The sequence below is a fragment of the Marmota marmota genome, unplaced genomic scaffold (assembly GCF_001458135.2).
Source record: "Marmota marmota marmota unplaced genomic scaffold, marMar, whole genome shotgun sequence".
Lineage (NCBI taxonomy): Eukaryota > Metazoa > Chordata > Mammalia > Rodentia > Sciuridae > Marmota > Marmota marmota.
Genome location: NW_025999999.1, coordinates 1,056,162 through 1,075,777, shown reverse-complemented (window position 1 = coordinate 1,075,777; position 19,616 = coordinate 1,056,162). Strand labels below are relative to the sequence as shown.

At 34.6% G+C, this 19,616-nt stretch overlaps 1 pseudogene; it reads right to left on the bottom strand.

Annotated features, from left to right (window-relative positions):
- Positions 1-312: 312 nt before the first annotated feature.
- Positions 313-19,616, bottom strand: part of LOC107149730 — a 254,739-nt pseudogene continuing 235,435 nt past the window's right edge.

Genomic DNA, 19,616 nt, shown 5'->3' with positions numbered 1-19,616 from the left:
GGTCATTATCTCATATCCTTGAACTTTCTTTATGGGGAGGATGTTTAATGTCTCCCATTTTAGTTATTATAAAATATGCAAGGCATTGTTGTTAACTATAGTTACCATGTTCAGCAAGAGATCATTAGAACTCATTCCTCCTGTCTACACAAAACTTTGTATCCTTTAACCAACTTCTCTTTCCCCATTCTCTCACACTGTCACCCCTTTCCACATTCTAGTAACCAATACTTATCACTATTATAAATGTGTAACTTTTTTGTATTACACATAAAAGTAAAAATCATGTGGTGTTTATCTTGTTGTGTGTGGTTTATTTCACTTAACATAATTTTTCCCCAGTTTTTTTTTTTTTTTTGGTTTCACAGTGATGCCATAGGAAAAACTCACAAGAGTGTTAAAATACAGAATAGCTAATGCAAGTGTTACATACGTAAACAGGAAGCATGTATTATTTGTGAAAACTGAGGAAATTCTCTGTAATAGGGGTTTAGTGTTCACTGGATTTCAAAGAAATAAGGTGGTGAGAAGTAGATCAGAGAAGGCAGGCCTGATAGGGAAGGAGGTGGAGCATGCCCCAAAGAGGAAATTCCAGATGACAGCAGTAGGCAGACAGACTGCTCTTCTTCAGACAGGAACAAAGCAAAGCTGGTATTTGGGTGGCACAGAGGCAAATCCCCTGGTAACGGGAGTGATGTCAAGATCCTTTAGGTCAACCACAGATTTCAGGTGAAAGTTCTGTAAAATGGTGGTCACAAATAAAAACAGTTCCATCCGGGCCAGGCTTTCTCCTGTACACATTCGTTTTCCTGAAAATAACCAAGAGGGAGAGGATAAATACTCCTCGAACAGTATATTTCTGACTTGCATCAGAAGAATACAGAGTCACTATTTGATGAATGATTAGATGAATGGATGGATAGATTGGATGGATGGATAGATGGATGGATGGATGGACAAAGAGCAAAAGTTGATTAGACTGAAGGTCACACTTGCTATCCTTCTAATATTTTATCAGCACAACTTATTCAACCAATATTTATTGGTTTATGCTTATTAGCTGAACTCAAAGAACTTCACTAACCATTCCAACATTAAAATGGTTTGGTTTTTTGTTGTTGTTTTGACATTTCATGTTCCTTTCAATCGTTTTCCAGAAACACATACTCATTACTTGTGTTCCCTGTTTCCAGTCTGATGTTCCATGATCTTTCCTCCCATTTATCAGATCTGTTTAGTCTCATCAGCCTAAAACATACAATACAGTTTCAAGCTTTGTCTCATGCTATTCCTTTTGACTAGGATGCACTTCTCATACTTCTTTCTGATCTTAGATCAAAAGTCATTTTCCCATTATACTCTTTATGATTCTTCCAGACAATAATTCTCATCTTCTTTGGTTTTAGTCAGCGACGAAACATAGATTATTTGAATTATTACGTTCTATTTTTCTAGCCTTCTGAAATAGGAGTTCCATTAAGGCAGGGCTCAGTCCTTGTCATATTTGTATCTACAGTGCAAGACCTAAATGTAAGCTTGAAGAGCCAAAGAATAAATTTAGACAATGATATGCCAGAGACTCAGCATACAGTTCAGGTATGAAGGGCTCTGTATCCAAAGGAGGAACTAGATGTAGGAAGATCAAGGTGCTCTTGTGCCTTTAAAGGATAATCTGTTCTACTCCCACAGTTTGCTGGCCCTCATTTACCAGTCAGAAAGCTCTGGCATCCTTGATCAAGAGCAAGTTTCCTACTCTTCTGATTCACTGTCTCTCTTAAAACTCCCTGCCTCTCTTATGAGGGAACTCTAATGTCCTTTTTTTCTATTTGAATCCATTAAATCCATTTTATGTCTCACTGTGTGGTATGAGAGAACAGGAAAGATGTAGTTTCTTCCTTTGCCATCAGGAACAGCCAATCACTAGTCATAATGGATTACAACAATCCACTATGTTGTAAACCTCAAGTCATATTGGATTACAACAATCTCTTTATTCATCTGTTTGGCTAACCAAGGTGTGGGTCCCTTGGCGGCCCCTTCTGTATTTGTGGATACTTGCATTCCCACAGCTCAGCAGGGGCATAAGAGTCACCACTTGGATGACATTCAACAAAGTTGTGGAGTTATATTCTTTATTAGGGCAGTTGAAGACAGTGGAGATGAATATAATCTTCTAGAAAGAGTTCTGGGAAATGCAGTCATGTATCTTGAGGCATAACTCAATCCACCCTGTCTGTAGTTTTCTTACTTTGGAAAAACTAGGTCAATTTCCCAAGGCCAATTAGTCTGACTCAGTAACAAAGTATCCTATCTGGGAAAGTGCATAGGCACTGAAAGTGTTGCTCCTGATCATGTGCAAAGAATGTGTCTACCAATCCCAAAACAAGCTTTGTGCAAGTTTACCTGATCCCATGAACGTGTTTTTTTCCCCAGAAGTACCAGTGGAAATAATTTCTATTACCTGTTGAGAAAGGCATGAAGTAGTCACTCTTCTTGAATTTGCCACTCTCATCCAGGAAATGGCCAGGGTCAAACTTCTCTGGGTTGGGGAATTCTTTGCTGTCATGTAGCACAGATGTCAGTGATACTATTATGGTTGTGCCCTGCAATGAACAGACACAGATAAACCAAGGTGTAAGTAAGTTGTGAAACTAGAGGAAATGTTGGAATTTATTTATGATCAATAGATAAGAGATGTTATGATCTATAGATAAGAAACCCTTGTCCAAAGAAGAGTGTGATATTTCCAGTGAGCCAATCAAGTAATAAAATACATGAGTTGAAAGTCAGTAGCAATGACTTTGCTAAAGTGCCCCCCAATAACATTTGAAGTAGAGAGTATTTGATTAGTTGAGTACCAAATCTTCAAGTCATCATCAAGCTTGGATGCTGGTGTCTGCCTCTACTTGATTCTCTAAACCACTTCAGTTTTCACACTGCTTAATGGAATTCTGGTTTAAAATAGATCTCTATTGAATCCTGAAATATCCAGGATATCTCTCTACAGTTTTGCTGGGAATGTAAAAAGGAAATATCAACTATTAAGTGCTTAACATTGTTACAAAATTTGTGTCTTCTGATTTAGAAATATGGGAGAATTTTTTTTCAGATGAATATCCCTCAAATGCAGAAGAGATGGTAATTAAAAAAAACAATTTTCAATAATTCATTAAAGATTATTGGTTCATGCTAATGTCTTAAAATTGTTCCCTTTATATTTTAAAACAGTATGTAAAAATGTGTCTTTATTCTGTATTTTTATTAGTGCATCATAATTATATATAATAGTGAGATTTGTTGTCACATAGTCACATCTGCAAATAGAAATGATAGAAGTTGATCAATATTGTTTCCCAGTTTTTCTCTGTTCTCTCCCTTGTGCCCTTTCCCTGGTCCTTTTCATCTATTAGATTATTCTCCCTTTGATTTTCATGAGATCCCTTTCCCTTTTTCTTCCTTTTTCTATGTCTGAGAAAAAAACATATGACTGTTGACTTTCTGAATTTTGTTTATCCTACTTGACATAATGATTTCAAGTTTCATCTTTTTTCCTGAAAATGAAGAGGCTAAGGAAGGAGAATCACTTGAACTCAGAAGTTTGAAGCCAGCCAGGGCAATACAGTGAAATCCTATCTCAAGAAAAGGAAAAGAACACATGCATGACCATTATATTATAGCCCCAATTTAAATTAACTTTAAATGAATCACCAATTAAATTTTAAGAGCTAACACTTTCAAAATGTGATTAAATTGTGGTCTTGTGCTGGCAAATATTTTTTACATAGGTCATAAAGAACAAATTATAAAAGAAAAATGGAATTGATTCTGTGAATTTTATATAAATTTTAAAAACTGTGCAATGCTTCCAGTCTTATATATTTATTCAGTAGGAAAAGGAAACATAGTCCAACTTAAAGTTTGCACACAAATGTCCATACTTCTTATATTTAAAAGCACCAAACTAGAAACAACCAAGAGTACATATGTCCTATGAATGGAGAAAAAATTTCTGGTAATTCATGACTGGAAATACTACTGAATAAGAAAAGAGAATGAACTACTGATACATGAAAATGAAGGTGAATCTAAAATATATTCTTCTACATAAAACAGTCAAAGGTACATGAAAATATAAGGGAGACAAGTAGGGTAGAGGAGAAGGTAAGTGTAAAGGGAGGTACTGGGCAATGAAATTGACCAAACTGTGTGATGTGCATGTAGAATTTTAACCCAGTGAAACCAATCAAGTAATTTAAAAAGATTTATATAAAAATAGTATTGTAGAAAGAATAAATCAAGTCAAAATAACCATAGATAAAAGATTTGATAAATTCTGTATGTCAAATTTCATTGTATGATTTGATAAACAAAATCATAGGTACAGAAAACAGATCTATGGTGACCATGAGCTGGAATCAAGGGAGTGTGATTGGTTGTAATAGGTGGACAAAGAAACTTTACAGGGCGATGGAAATATTACACACACACACACACACACACACACACACATTTTTTTGAGACAGTATCTCACTATGTAGCCTAGGCTGATCTCAAACTCATAGGTTGAAGCAATCCCCTCCTAAGTAGTAGAGACCACAAGTGTGCACCACCATACCCATACATGTTTATACCTCGATTGTTGTATAATTGCATCATTGTATGTGTTTGTCAAAATCCATGGGACTATACACTTAAGAGAGTGCATTTTCATGCTGGGAATGTAACACAATGGTATTGTGCTTGCCTAGCATGAATAAGACCATAGGTTTGATCCTCAGCATTGCCAAAAAAAAAAAAAAAAAAGGAATTTTATTTTACATCACTTTACTTAGAACTCAATTAAAAATAGAACAATGCATTGTCTCAAAAGTAGATATGGTAAAAAAAAATCTCATTTAACCACAGAACACAATTTGGAATTTCCAGGAACAACTGTCTCCACCAGTTAGTGATATAACCTTCCCAAGAATATGTTCCTTCACAATTGTTCTATGCATGTAAGTAAACTAGACCTGGATTTGTTTATGCAACTTCTTATTTTATAAAGATCAAATCAGGCAAGTAGCATTGCCACCATTTTATGATTTCTTTGGGAATATTTTTAATCGTCTCTTTTGGTTATTTACAAGATATATAATTAATTGTTGTAAAGGACAATTCTTCTATTGTGCTGAAGAATAGTAGGATTTATTACTGTTATCTAACGGTATTTCATTACCCCTCACCCAACCAAAATGAAGTATTTATAATCCTGTTTAGGAAAATCCTAAAATCTGTGCTGTGCAACACAATAAATTCTTGCCACATGCATAAATTTAAATTAATTTAAACTAAATTGAAATTCAAACAATGGAAGTAAAACTAACATGTCATAATATAAAATAATTAAACTAAAATTCAGTTCCTTACTTGCACTAATTGCATTGGAGTTACTCAAAAGGCACATATGGCTAGGGGATATTGTGTGGGGCAGCCCAGAAGGTGCAGCTTTTCTGTCACTCAGAAAGTTCCACCCCACCGTGCTGACTCAGGCCAATCATCAGCAAACCACAAACCACCCAAATCTGTCCTCTCATCTGTTCTTGTATAAACTTATCTAGTAATTTTAATTGAAAATTTGTGACCTACAAAAACTTAAAAAATCACCATCCACAAATAATGGAACACACCATCTTCACTCATTACATACAATGACTGCTTCTACATCACAGTGGTGGAGCTGAGAAGTGGCAAGACAGACCCCATCGAGTAAAAGACTAACTAGAAACTATCTGGTCCATTACAGAAGAAGTTTACCCACTTGTCTGATAGCATTATGCCCACCTAGCTGGGTGGCTCAATCCTGTGATAGTAGAAATTTTATGCAACAGCAGAAGTCTATCATAATCACAGGAATCTATCCTGTGATGGACTCCCTTAAATTATTAAGGAATTCAAATGACTCCATTAAAAACAATGAATGATTAGTATCAGCTATTCAGTTTTGAAAATTCCTGTATTGAATTGTCACATGCAGAAAGGAAAAGGCCATTCTCTTGGGTTCTGGGCTCTCTATACTCCACAGAGACCAGGCATCACATCATCTGCTTGTGTGCTCTATGCTGAATTTAGTGAATTGATTTGGGAGGCTGAGGCAGGAAAACTGCAAGATCATTAGGTCATTTCTTGGGAAAGTCCTCAATTCTCTTTTCTCCAGAAGATGAAAATAATATTTCTAACTTTCCTAAATTCATATTGTTCTTCCCACAATAAAAATAAAACATTTAGTTATACCATTTTTAATTTTCCTTAGTAATATGCGTTGGGCTCCAGTATAATGGAGTAGCTTGGAGCACACCGACTAGAAAGTCTTTTAAAAATATAGAAACCTTATGTTTTAGTCATTGGAAAGCTGCTGAGATAAAAATTGTTTGCAATATTGCACAGCTCAGGGAAGCTCCCCTTTTGGCTGATGGCTATAGGCAATTTTTAACTGTGTTAGTTAACAACTTTTGAGTCAGGGCAGGAGGTGGTGTAGTATTCTGACTTAGCTAGGAGGGCAGGGAAAAACTCTTTCTAGAAGAAGATGAATATCATTTGAAACTGAAGTTTTTATTATATAACTAAACATAGGCAAATATCATTAGGCATTCCAAAGACAGAACAAAGAGGCCACAAAAAGAAGAATGGGAGGATAGAAAGCCAACAAAATTAGTCCAAGGTAGGAAATACGATCTCTCCCTCACTTTATGTGGCCAGCATTACATAGATTTCAGAAACAAGGAAATTTCAAGAAGAAAAACAGGAGAACAGCCTGACACAAATATGAATACAAATGTCCTTAACAAACAGTAGAAGATCAAGTCCTTTTGTGAGTATACTTACAATTACATATTTGGGGAGAAAGGGAGACCAAAGCATATGACCATCAATATATGATCAATGGAGACAGAGAATCCATTTGACAGAATTGTACAGTAGTGACGAACAAAACGATACATTATGGGGAAACAACAAACAAAATGAAGAAAAGGAAAACTTCCCTCATGTGATAAAGAATCTCTGCCAAAATGTACATAAAATACAATATAAAATAGTGTGATGTTAAACTTTCACCCCCTGCCAGAGATAATAAATAAATAAATAAATAAGCTCAACATATCACTTCTGCTCATTACTATTGGAAATCCCAGGCAATACTATAATGTAAGAAAGAGAAATTAAGGTCACTAGCATCTGAAAGTAATAAATAAAAAAGTGCTAATCCAGATAACATAGAAGTATACATAAGAAATTCCAAATGAATATAAAGACAAATTATTGCCATGATGAATAAATTTAACAAGAATTCTAGATATAAAGTCATTAAAATAAAAATTATAACTATGTGTCCACATGCCAAAAACAACAAAATGGAAAAGGCATTGCTTAAATTGTGAATTTATGTTAGCTTTTAAAATATTAATTACCTAATTAAAAAAAGCTTTCAAAAAATGTGTAAGCCCTCATTGAAAACAAAATAATACTGGAAAAATAAAGTCCAAATGAAGTGGGAACATATATACTGTTCATAAACTGAAATATTCCACACGTGAAGATGTCACTTGTTTACTAATTGTTCTGTAGATTTAATATCATGCTGAAAATATCCCAGGAGAGTGTTTTAGGAAATTAACAAACTGATACTAAAATTTGTTTGGAAGTGTAAACAGCTGAGAGTAGACAAAACAATCTTGAAGGAGCAGAAGAAACTGGGAAAATTCACACTGCCGGATATCAGGAACAGTTATGGAGCTTGATGACCCAAACTGGCCCAGCACTGAGTCCAACAAACTACTATGTGGATGAGTTTTGTACTTCTCCAATTTTGTGTTGGCACAGAATTGAGATCATACTGCAAACTTGGGAACTTCAGGAGGACTGAAGTGCAACATGGGAGAAGAGTCTTAGTCTTACCTTGGGGATGAAGTAGTTTCTGAATTTAATGTCACAGGTTGTTGCACGGGGCCCACTGGTTGGCAGGAGGTCAATGTATCTCTGGATCTCATGCACGACAGCCTCTGTGTAGGGCATATGGCTCTTGTCCTGTATGCAGGGGCTTCGGTGTCTGCCAATCACATGGTCAATCTCTTCCTGAACTTTAGCTGATAAGATACAAATAAAAGATGATGGAAAGGAGAAAAAAATAGTATTGTGAGCATCTACAAATGAATTAAAACATGAGCTATATGCCCCACGTATACCTGGATGAGTAAAAAGATGGACATGTTATCTGTATCTATCTATCTATCTAGGCAATATATATATATATATATATATATATATATATATATATATATATATANCTTTACATTAGCACATTTTACCAAAAATATATATATATATATATATATATATATATATATATATATATATATATATATTCATTCAAACATATATAATATGAGTCACATATATTTATGAATCTCCTATAAGCTAGATATTAAGACATAGCTATACAACCTCAATCTATACAAACCTAATGTATGATATCAGATACAAATTGTATGATTAAATGTTTCAAATATGAAATTACCACATAATTAATCCAAGAAATATTGTCATTTCAGAAAAAGCAAGAATAAACTTTAATTTTATACTAAAATAGTATATGACATTTTAAAATTAAATTCTACTAAAAGATATAGATGCGATTGCATATCTGTGTGTGTGTGTGTGTGTGTGTGTGTGTGTGATTTTCAATGGGACCCTTTTCAATCTCCCACACTTTAGATATAGCCTTTTGAATCATTCTAGATATATCTTTAGAAATATTTATATATCCAAGTAATCATCTATTTATATTTCTTAATTTATCCAATTTTAGAAAACCCTTAATGATTTCTTGGTAAGGAAGATTAAGATTCATCTCTGCTTTATGCAAAATATACACCACAAATAGACACACACACACACACACACACACCTACCTTACATACTTTTCCTCCTTACTGCTTCACCTATATATTTTGATAACAATTCCTAGCTATCAATATGCATTGTTTACACTATTAGACTGGGGCAAAAGGACAATCAGTGTAGGTAATGAATGATTGGGTCAGAAAAATGGGGGCTGATTCAAGAGGAAATAAGTTACTAATACCTCCAAAGCCCCTTTCCCTCCTCCTCCACCTGTCACCCAAGGTTACCTGCCTCCAGGGAATTTTTCCTCCCTATAAGGAGTTGTTAATGATTAATGTCCCCTGTTATCGCTCCCTTCCAACTTGTACCCCTGGATGGCTTTGGTCATGTCCTTGGATTATTTCACATTTTGGCCCACCTTTTGGTCAACAGTCACTAAACTTGGCCCTGATTCTCATCACCAATATCATTATGACCTGATAACTATTGTTTACTATATGCATGTTTCATTCTTTGCACATGTTTAACTTATATTTGAACAATTTATGCCAAGGTATACCAATTCCTAATCTTCTAGTTGCTTATTTATATTGTATCCAAATGCTGAGGACAATGTTTCACACTTCTAGTAATAATGTTATAAATGTTTAAACTCCAGATTATCACTTTAATTTTTCTTATTTTCTATTACACTTGCTTTATCTACTTAATATAGACAATGGTTTATTTCCTAAGTCTCGTGCCCAAGACACTCCTCTAAACTCCCATCATAATATATAATAAGGTCATCTGATTTCTAAAACCTGTGATGTCCTCTGCCTTGGTTTCAAATATTTGAATGGAACATATGTTTCAGTATTTTTCTTTGTCAGTGAAAAGGAGAATGAACTTGTTTAGCAAATGTGGATCTGAAATTTTCTTTTCTTCCTTCCTTCCTTCCTTCCTTTCCTTAATTCTCTCTTTTCTTTTTCTCTCTCTTGTCCTCCCACCCCAGAGATCAAATATAGAGGCCTTCTACCACTGAACCACACCCAGAGCCCTTTTAATTTTATTTTGAGATAACAAATTGCTGAGGCTTACTTTCAACTTGCAATACTCCAGCCTCAACCTCCTGAGTAACTGGGATTACAGGCATGCACCACCACCAAGCTTGACTCTTTTCTCTAACCAAAAATATGGCAGTTGTTCTTAAGAACTCTGATGCCATTCTCATTCATAATGCTTTAAATATGACCTGACTTATTTCTGAAAGTTGATGTGATTTTAACCGTATTATTCCCAAATTCCAAGATCCTCTTTTCTGGAGTGGATGATTTGATTTTATTCACTCATCCAGACACTTGGAATAAATTTTCTACCTTGATGGTGTACATGCAAATATTTCCCTTTGGAGCTATGCATTTTCTGGATTCTTATATCTGATTGTTAAGTTTCAGGAGAGAGAAAAGAGCTAAGAGCATCTGATTTCAAGAAGTGGATTTCTATCTTATTTTCAACTCTGTGCTTTTACCTGTAATCTCTGGGTACTTCAACAGGAGCAGGATTCCATATTTCAGAGTGGAACTTACTGTCTCTGTCCCGGCTCCAAATAGATCATTCACAGTGGTTATCAAGGCTTCAGTGGTAAATTCAGTCTCTTGGTTGTACTTTTCCTAGAAATAATTCAATGCAATTATTTAACAATGAATTTGATATTTAATTATAACAAATACAAAGTAACTCAGATTCTTATAAAGTTAAGCCAACATAGAACATGGAGAATACAGTATTATAAAAAGTTACTGTGTATTGTGGTAAACTATAGAGGAGTTGATCAAATCTTCATTTCCTACTCTTTTACTCCTTGTTCCCTAAGGATTCTGTTTATAGCTAGGAAGGCTATGCAATATATTTCTTATGAATAAAATGTTTGTTGGCACCACTTCTCTTTCCTTATTTTTATTCAAAACATAAATGCAAGATATAGGTAAGACAATAATCATTTTGTGATAGCAAGACTTAAGCATGAAGGTAAAAGGTGGTATATTATGTTGACATTTTAGTTCATTTTCTGGTGCTATAAAAGACTACCAGAAAGTGGGTGAATTTTAAAGAATAGAAGTTTATTTTGTCCCAGCCTCTCTTAGTTCTGTTACTTACAGAAAACTTTCAGTATTATTTTTGAATGCAAAAAAACCCCCCAAAAAACCCCACATCCAAATTATAGCATATGGTGAAGGAAAATGTAAGGCATCTGAGTCTCTAATGTTAATGGACTCCTGTACTAACTCTGTTATGGCCCATTATAAGACTGCATCTTATTTAAGAAGAATAAATTCACTATTTCTAAGATGCTAGTATTGTTTTTCTTATTTGTAGACAAAGATGATCATAATTGATAGAAATATGTAAATTGGGCCCATATTATAGAAGATATAATAATGTAAACCAAGAATACGCAGTTTTCTTCTACTGATGTGAAATTTAGTTAGACCCAGCATTTCCACACACTCATTGTAAACTTGAAAATGTGTAAAAGCTAATATATCAGAACATAATAAAATAAATTATAAAATAGAGAATCAATTGAAAAGACAAAATGGGCCTAACAATTGCTGTATTTTTATTGTGAGGTAAAATATAACTTGACTTATAAAAAATTATAACAATGAATTTACCATTAAATTAACAGTCTTCCCAATGTTCAGTTTGAAATGGCATTACAAACATGAGAACAGAGAGCTTATTATTAACTGTGTGCATAGGATTAAGAAAAGAGTAGGTAACATGCAGATTCTGAGAATAAGAGACCTATCAAATAGAGCTCTCATACATTGGACATTGTAAAAGGAAAGCACTTGATAAGAACAAATAGGGTTGGTTTAGGATGGGGGGATTATTTGGCACAAAAATGACATCAACAAGAGTTATTTAAATATTGACTAAAAGAGATTTTATAATATAAATATGAAATAACAATAATACATGGACTATATGTAAAATAATAAGTTTTATAACCAGATCATAGGAAAAAGTTTATTTAATGGGGCTTCCATTATCTCCAGGCAGACTATAAAGTGCCTAATAAGACACAACCAATATTTAGACAAGCATTTACTCAATAGGTTCATTTCTTAGAAAAAGTAGCATTTCAAAATACTAACTAAAACAGAAATTGGTACCAAGAGTGAGGTCGTTGCTGTGACTATTACGTTCAAAAGACTTTGGAATTTTTTGGAATTTGTTGGAGAAATTTTGAGATGTGTAGCAGTACAAGCTGGAAATGCTATAGATTGTTGTAAGCAGAGCTTAAGGGCCAACTGTGGTTTTATCCCAGAAGACCAGAATTCCAATAGGACTGTGGATACTGAAGACATTATTCAAAAGGTTTTAGAGGAAAAGGAGGACACTATTTGTATTGGACTAGAAGCCATTCGCGTTATGTTCTGGATGAGAAGTTGTCTGCATTTTGCCCTTGTCCCGAGACTTCCTGTGAAGCTAATTTTAAAAAGTGAAGGACTTCTTAATCTGGTTGAAGAAATTTCTAGGCAGCATAGCATTGGGACAGGGGCCTGGATATTGCTGGTGGCTTTTAGCCAAGTGTATTGTGTTAATCAGAGCAGAAAGCAGAGCAGAAAGACTTGAAAAACTTGGACTTGAAAGCCTAGATAAAACTGGGGCTAAGGAAGTTGCAGGTGTTAAAGACATTAGCACCACTAAATGCTAAGGACTTTGCTCAGAGACAATAAGAAAGATGGCTTTAGGGCATTTCAGGAATTGGTAAGATAATATCCATCTCAGACTCAAGGAAATAAAAGAAAAAAACTCTCTAGAGAAGACATAAGAGAGGCACAAGGGAGCCTAGAATGTTTTTCAACATGTTCAGTCACCTATGTACTCAAAGGCTGCTGCAGCCAGGGTCCCTGATGCTCAGCTACTGCTCAAGATGGTGGCAGACCTTGGCAGCAACCCTGTGATGCTGGTTCTGCAGGAATGCAGGATGCTAGAATTAGGGAGTCATGGAGACTTCCACCAAGATTTCAAAGGAAGGCCTGGGAGGCCAGGCAAAGTGAAGCAGGTTGTCCCTGTGGACAGCCTCTGAAAGGGCAATGAGTGGAGATTTGAGGAGAAAGCTAACTTCAGTGGAGACCTCTGAGATTAAGAAATGCCAGTAATGTGGGACATCATCCTTGGAAAAATGCAGAAATTGAGCAGAGACAAGACAACATAAAGGTCACTTGAGCTGCAACCAACAGGGCCACAGAGTGGATCTACACAAGCCTTTTGGAAAGAACATCATGATGCCATATGTCCCAGATTCCAGATGTGGAGCTACAGAACTTGCTTTCCTGGCTGTACTTAAAGTCTTGCTTTGGTCCTATCCCTTCTTTCTATGCCCCTAATTTTATGAATGGAAATGTTTATTGGGTACCTTTATATATTGGATACTTGTAATCACCTTTGATTTTTACAGGTGCTTACAACACTCAAAACTTGCCCTGAGTCTCAGAGGAGACTTTGAACTTGAACTTTTGAACAGTCTTGGAACTATTGAGACTATGGGGACTCTTGGAAAAGGACAAAATATATATTGTATTGTGAAACAATTGTGAGCTTTTGGGAACCAGGGGTAGAATGTTATGATTTAGATGCAAGGTGTCCCCCCATATCTCACTGTAAAACAATGCAAAAAGGTTTAGAAAAGAAATAATTGGGTTGTGAGAGTTTTAAATCAAGTAGTGGATTAATTCTCTGACATGGATTAACTGAGTAAATGAAGGAGGATACGGTGTGGCTGGACGAGGTGAGCATTGGAGGTATGGCTTTGGGGTATATATTCTGAATCTGATGAGTGGAGTCTCTTTCTCTCCTTCTGAATCATGATTGTGTGGGCTGCTTCACTCCACTGATGTTGGCGGAAAAGTAAAGCAGGGTGGAAATGGAGCCCTGAGGAATGGAGCCTGCTGTCTATGGACTGAGACCTCTGAAACCATGAGCCCCTAAATAAATGTTTTCTCCTCTACAATTGTGCTGGTTGGGTCTTTTTATCACAGTGGCAAAAAAGCTGATTAAAACAACTTTATCTAGATTTCTAAGTAGGAACAGAATCCATGTCATGGATTAAAACACTTAACTATTATTAAGATGGTTGTACTGAAAATAAAGAACATAGAAGATCAGAGGCACATACCTTATCATTGCAATCCCCTGAACATGAATTAAAACATCAGTTCTACAGAGGCAAATTCAGGTGGGAAGAGACTTTAGGGAAATTCTAGAGAACTAGCAAAAAGGTCAAAACTAAAAACCATAGGTTCTATAGTAGAAAGAGAATTAATAAAAGCAGAAGTGTCCAAAAAGTGGTGTCTCAGTGGGGAAGAGGAAGTTCCCATTCAATGAGACAAAAGAATTTCTCACATCAAGTTTAAGGGAAGCAGTTGCCTTTGTCCAGCCCTATCACATTTTGAGCAGAAAATAATCTCAGATGATAAGATACTGTACTTAGAAGACATGTAGAGTTCCACCAGGAGACTTCTCAGCTGATTAACAAATTCAGAAAATGTAATGGGATGCAAGATCATCATACAAAAATCAATAATCTTTCTATACACCAATTATGAATCTTCTGAAAAAGAAATCAGGAAAACAATCCCACTAATAATTGCCTTATAAAACCCCAAATGCCTAGGAATAAATCTAATAGAGGAAGTGACAGATCTCTACACTGAAAATTATAAAACATTGAGCAAAGAAATTAAGGAAGACCTTAGAAGATGGAAAAAACCTCCCATATTTTTGGATAGGCCAAACTGATATGATCAAAATAATCATGTTACCAAAACTTATCTTCAGATCTAATCCAATCCCCTTTAAGATGCAAATGACATTCATCAAAGAACAACAACAAAAAAAATCCTAAAATTCATATGATGCACAAAAGACCCAGAATAGTCAAAGCAATCCTAAGCTATATAAGAGCATTCTGGAGGCATCACAATAACTGATCTAAAATTGTACAACAAATTAATAGTAATAAAACTATATGGTATCAGCATAAAAACAAACATGAAGACCAATGGAATAGAATAAAAGACATGGAAAAGTTCCACAGAGATGCAGTCATCTAATACTTGACAAACTTTATAAAAATATACTTTGGAGAAAAGATAACCTTTCAAAACAATGGTGCTGGAAAAACTTGATTTCCAAGTGTAAAAGAAAGAAACTAGATCCTTCTTCTCACTCTACATTAAAATGATTTCAAAATGGAAATAAGACCTAGGAATTGACTGGAAATTCTGCAACTGCTATAAGAAAACGTACGCTCAACAGTCTAACAACATGACACAGGAACTAACTTCCTTACTTAGAATCCTAAGCTCAACAAACAAAACCAAAAATGAGTAAGTGAAATGGCTTCTACATAGCAAAGAAGAACATGATGATAAAGACTACAGAATGCAGGGGGGGGGAACTTTTGCTAGCTACTCTTCTGATAGGATTAATATCAAGAATATATAAAGAACTCAAAGGAAAAAAAACCCAAACAATCAAATAACTCAATTAATATATTGGCAAATCAATTAAACAGACATTTCTCAAAGAAGTTTTAAAAAAGAAGAAAATAAGCTCAGAAACATGAAGTTGAACTATTATGGGAGAAAACCCCCAGGAAACCTCAGATGAGAGAGTAAAAGCATTTAAAGGGGAGAAGCTGTAAAACTTTAAAAGACTCCTTGGTTTTCTTACCTGGCAAACTAAAAATCCCTGATGTTTCCTTTTATCTTTCATATTTTACTCCCCATCCCCTCCCACCTTTTCCCTTTCCCTTCTTTTACCTGTTTGACAGGTTTCTGGTACCTGTGCTTTTGGAATACCTAAAACCAGTTAGCCATTTAGTGCACATGCTGTGACTCAGTCTGAATATGGAGGAGAAAAAAGCATATTTGGGGAAAACTCAGGGCAGCCAAAGCACCAGCCAGATTTTTTATTTCAGCCTGCAAAGCAAAGAATAGTGAAGAACATTTGCATTTAATAGTAGTGATTTGAGCACTGGGACAAGGAATATGGCTAATGTGTGAGTGGAGGAGTCTGGAGCTTGTCTGGATTAGAAAAAAAGCAGTGATTAATGCACCACTGTTATGGTTTAGATGTTATGTGTATCTCAAAAGCTTGAAATTAAAAACTACATTACCATTTAAATTCACATTCCCAACCTTGAAATATCTTGATGTAAGTATAATCAAATACATACAAGCAAGCACAGAAGACCACGTATGTGAAATACCAAGAACAGGAAGATTTACAAAGACAAAGTAGATGATTAGTGGCTGCCTAGGATTAAAATATTTGCAGAGAAATGGAGGATAACTAATAAAAAGTATGGGATTTTTCTTCAGGTTGATTAAAAAACCTTTGAGATTATGACAATGATTTCACAACTCTGAAAATACAAAAAAACAATCAAGTTCAGACCTCAAGTAGGTTAATAATATGACATATGTAGACTGTCTCAATAAACTGTGAAAAAATATGCTAGTTTCTATATAAAATAAAGAGACCAAGAAAACAAAGTTGTTTTAAATATAGTACTGCAAAAAAATAGTTACTTGAAATGAAAAAAATAAATAAAGATCTTATTCACTTCTTTGACCTGAGATTAATGAGAGCCTTTATAAACTTTAAGGAACTTAATGAGAGCCTTTATAAACTTAAGGAAAATATGGAGAACTGATGTAGATTCATTCTTGTCAGAAAGTGTTAATCCAACTCTCAAATTAATAGGACTCCAAAAAGGAAAAGAATCATTGCTCTAGCGTTAAGGGAAGGATAAGATTATTAGTAATTTACTTTTTCCCTCTCATTTCTTCATATCATTTCATCTTCATCATGTATTCCATCTAGAACACATGATTTGAAGGTTCAGCTCAAATTGCATGGATCATGCTTTAAGGGTCATTTTCTACACAACTCCTTGAGATGTTGGCCTTATGACTTATTTATCATGTTGTAATGGTTAATTTGAATTGTCAGCTTGATTGAATTAAGAAATGCTGAAGATAAGAAATATCATGGCTGTGTCAGATGCTCATTAAGCTCAAAATTGAAGACATAAGAAATTTCCAACTGCTCCTTGCATGGATTATCATCACAGGGATGATTCTGTAGAATTTGAAGAATTTCTTCTAATAATTATCTGAATTCCATTTTTCCTGGCTCATATTTATTCCTGCTCAAATCAAAATGTTTCATGAGAACACCCATGCTTATAGCTTACTTGAAAATACATCTCCTTTTCTGTATAAATTAATTTTACTTATACACAACTAAGGCTTTCTTTTTTCCATACATCTAATCTCTTTGACATTACACACTTCTGAACCTCTGCATAGACCATTTGACCCACCTGAAAGCCTTTACCCTATTCCTCATTGAATATATGTCAAGATCTATTCAAATCTTAGAACATGCAGGAAAGTCAATTAGGTGAAATATATATATATATAAAAGCCGTACACTGAGTACAAGTAAACTTTTCAGTCTGTATTTTATGGCTCCTACTTTGTTTTATAACTCTCTTACAATTGTTTCCTTTTCACCTTAAGTATGCATATGTATTTCCTGAGGTAGATTATCAATACCTACAGAAGAGAATCCATGTATTCTAGTTTTTTTAAAAATAACGTTTTAATTTTTCTATGATAATTCATGCAGATCTATAAAGACAGGATGTGCTTAAAGTGCTTGTCAAGAATGTCTTGCCTGACCAATGAACTATCACTAGTAACAATAGAATTAAGCAAAGAAACACGAAATGTAGAAGCAATCAGAAAACTGAGCTGTTGTTCACATTCTACCTCTTCCATTTTAATCAGGAAGCAGTCGATGAAGTCCCGAGGATTATTAATATCCAGGGATTCTTGGTGTTCCTTTATTTTCTCAAAAAAATACTGTTTCATATCGGCAATATTCTTAAGAAATATTTTATGACTCCCTGGGAAATAATCAATGAGAGCAGGAAAATTATTGCAGACCTAAAAGATAAAATATTCATTAAATGAGAACATGTAATAAAGATATATACATCTTATGACTAGTCCATTTTAGAAACTGTAGCTTTAAAATTTTTTAAATGGTGTTCACATTGAGGGAAATATTTACTGTACATATATAATAATTCCCAAGCTTATAAGAATTGAGGGAAAGAACTTTTGACTAGATAATCACAAATAATAGTCATTTTCTATACTCATACATCATTTTTAGAGATAAAAATAAGTTTTTACAAATTATCTCCTTTTTCAAACAAAAATTTCCCTGCAATTTGGAAATGTAAATTGGCATGAATTACCAAAATTTATATTTTGTAGATGAGGACAGAACTTACAGCAGTATAAAGACATTTGGGTAACCTGACAAACAGCACAATGCTGTTCTCTGCTGTTGCTAGTATGAAGTAGCCTCAGAAATAGAATACTTTCTATAGAACAGGGAGGATATTGAAAATACCATGAAATACAATTGTGTACAAAGGTCATTAGGGGATTTCTGAGCATCTCACAATAGCTATTTTGAAGATTGCAGAACATGTTCAGCATGGGGTAAAAGTATGTTTGTTCAGGGATTGTACAGAGTAAAAACCAATTATTATATTGACTCTATTACCTTGTCAGCTGGGATCCTAATGAAGCATCAAAGTTCTCTTCTTTATTTAGAGTTTCTGTAACATCTGTACAAGCCTCAATTCTCCCTCCTTAATATCCTAAAGGAAGACATTTCTTCCAAGTAAAGTGATGAAATTTCTAAGTGGTGATTGAAGGGCAGCCCTATGAATGAGGAGTCCTTCACAGAAGCCTGGCTGTCTTTGCCATGGTCTGTCTTTGTTCATTCACCAAAGTACTTTATGAAGATTGGGCTTTGGGAGTTATTTGCCAGACAGCCAATGCACTTTTATATCATCTCTATATGTGGGCATTCATATTCCTGTGCATAAAATAAAGGGCTTAAACATCTCTTCCTGATTCTCACTCCACAACATCAAGCTCTGGACTGGACGTAGTTTACAGACTCATTTCATTGCTTGAACCATTAGCAGTTTTGATTTTCCTGAGGAAAGACCATAAGTGTTTTCTCAGGAAAAAGAAATTTTGGTCTAACCTGGATCCATGGTGAGCTCAGAATCTTGAGGTTTTCATCAAATTTTTCCAAAAAACTTAGCAAATGCTGATCTTTATAATCAAAACGATTATGGAAAACAATGGAGCAGATCACATTGCAGGGAGCACAGCCCAGGTAAAGGGTGGGATCACAGGGAGAGCCTAAAGAATTGGAAACATTAAAAAATTAACATTAAAATATATAAGTATATGTCTTCAAGGTAACATGAAAAGGTAATTTTAGAAACTTTCAGCAATATCTATCTACAATCTGTTTACTGGGAAAATATTCAGCATGCTAAGTCAGCATATTCCTTGAAACTTAAACTTAAGTTAATTATTCCTTCTAGCTAGTTCATAATGTTTTTTTGAATACTCCATCCAACTCACTGCCATTTTTAACACATTCTAATCCTAATTCACTTATTTTTTAAAATGCTTTAAAAGATCATTCTTTCAAAAACACCTGCTAATTCAAGTTTGGGAAGAATCGTATTTGTTATCAAACCCTGTAGGTAGTTAAGAATGATATAGATCGAAAAAGTAGTCAGGCACATCCATTTAAAAAAAAAAAAATATATATATATATATATATATATA